Source organism: Schistocerca americana, unplaced genomic scaffold, assembly GCF_021461395.2.
Source record: "Schistocerca americana isolate TAMUIC-IGC-003095 unplaced genomic scaffold, iqSchAmer2.1 HiC_scaffold_141, whole genome shotgun sequence".
In the NCBI taxonomy this organism is placed as follows: Eukaryota; Metazoa; Arthropoda; class Insecta; order Orthoptera; family Acrididae; genus Schistocerca; species Schistocerca americana.
In genome coordinates, this window is record NW_025725491.1 from 255,001 (window position 1) to 257,500 (window position 2,500).

Genomic DNA, 2,500 nt, shown 5'->3' on the forward strand with positions numbered 1-2,500 from the left:
TAACCTAACCCATATTGTGCCTTAACCTAACCCATATTGTGCCTTAACCTAACCCATATTGTGCCTTAACCTAACCCATATTGTGCCTTAACCTAACCCATATTGTGCCTTAACCTAACCCATATTGTGCCTTAACCTAACCCATATTGTGCCTTAACCTAACCCATATTGTGCCTTAACCTAACCCATATTGTGCCTTAACCTAACCCATATTGTGCCTTAACCTAACCCATATTGTGCCTTAACCTAACCCGTATTGTGCCTTAACCTAACCCGTATTGTGCCTTAACCTAACCCGTATTGTACCTTAACCTAACCCGTATTGTGCCTTAACCTAACCCGTATTGTGCCTTAACCTAACCCGTATTGTGCCTTAACCTAACCCGTATTGTGCCTTAACCTAACCCGTATTGTGCCTTAACCTAACCCGTATTGTGCCTTAACCTAACCCGTATTGTGCCTTAACCTAACCCGTATTGTGCCTTAACCTAACCCGTATTGTGCCTTAACCTAACCCGTATTGTGCCTTAACCTAACCCGTATTGTGCCTTAACCTAACCCGTATTGTGCCTTAACCTAACCCGTATTGTGCCTTAACCTAACCCGTATTGTGCCTTAACCTAACCCGTATTGTGCCTTAACCTAACCCACGTTGTGCCTTAACCTAACCCACGTTGTGCCTTAACCTAACCCACGTTGTGCCTTAACCTAACCCACGTTGTGCCTTAACCTAACCCACGTTGTGCCTTAACCTAACCCACGTTGTGCCTTAACCTAACCCACGTTGTGCCTTAACCTAACCCACGTTGTGCCTTAACCTAACCCACGTTGTGCCTTAACCTAACCCACGTTGTGCCTTAACCTAACCCACATTGTGCCTTATCCTAACCCATATTGTGCCTTAACCTAACCCATATTGTGCCTTAACCTAACCCATATTGTGCCTTAACCTAACCCATATTGTGCCTTAACCTAACCCATATTGTGCCTTAACCTAACCCATATTGTGCCTTAACCTAACCCATATTGTGCCTTAACCTAACCCATATTGTGCCTTAACCTAACCCATATTGTGCCTTAACCTAACCCATATTGTGCCTTAACCTAACCCATATTGTGCCTTAACCTAACCCATATTGTGCCTTAACCTAACCCATATTGTGCCTTAACCTAACCCATATTGTGCCTTAACCTAACCCATATTGTGCCTTAACCTAACCCATATTGTGCCTTAACCTAACCCATATTGTGCCTTAACCTAACCCATATTGTGCCTTAACCTAACCCATATTGTGCCTTAACCTAACCCATATTGTGCCTTAACCTAACCCATATTGTGCCTTAACCTAACCCATATTGTGCCTTAACCTAACCCATATTGTGCCTTAACCTAACCCATATTGTGCCTTAACCTAACCCATATTGTGCCTTAACCTAACCCATATTGTGCCTTAACCTAACCCATATTGTGCCTTAACCTAACCCATATTGTGCCTTAACCTAACCCATATTGTGCCTTAACCTAACCCATATTGTGCCTTAACCTAACACATATTGTGCCTTAACCTAACCTATATTGCGCCTTAACCTAACCCATGTTGCGCCTTAACCTAACCTATGTTGCGCCTTAACCTAACCTATGTTGCGCCTTAACCTAACCTACGTTGCGCCTTAACCTAACCTATATTGCGCCTTAACCTAACCTATATTGCGCCTTAACCTAACCTATATTGCGCCTTAACCTAACCTATATTGCGCCTTAACCTAACCTATATTGCGCCTTAACCTAACCTATATTGCGCCTTAACCTAACCTACGTTGCGCCTTAACCTAACCCACGTTGCGCCTTAACCTAACCCACGTTGCGCCTTAACCCAACCCACGTTGCGCCTTAACCCAACCCACGTTGCGCCTTAACCCAACCCACGTTGGGCCTTAACCCAACCCACGTTGCGCCTTAACCCAACCCACGTTGGGCCTTAACCCAACACACGTTGGGCCTTAACCCAACACACGTTGGGCCTTAACCCAACACACGTTGGGCCTTAACCCAACACACGTTGGGCCTTAACCCAACACACGTTGGGCCTTAACCCAACACACGTTGGGCCTTAACCCAACACACGTTGGGCCTTAACCCAACACACGTTGGGCCTTAACCCAACACACGTTGGGCCTTAACCCAACACACGTTGGGCCTTAACCCGCTCTGTAATTGTCATACGACGCGTTAAATTAGTGTAGTGTTGCCTAACTGCAACCCCCGCAATATAGTTTGCTACTCGCACTGCCTGGTCCCCAGTGTATCGCTTCATGTTAAACACCTTGCAGCGATACACTGTAATGTGGATGGCAGCAGGACGTACATGCTCAATGCCCTTCGCAGTTGTTCATTGGCATTCGCATGGCGAAGCACTTAGCCTACGCTGTGGTACGGCCTGTGTCAACTGTCCGCTGATGTTGTACGTCCAAATCACACACTGTACTGCACATTGGTCCT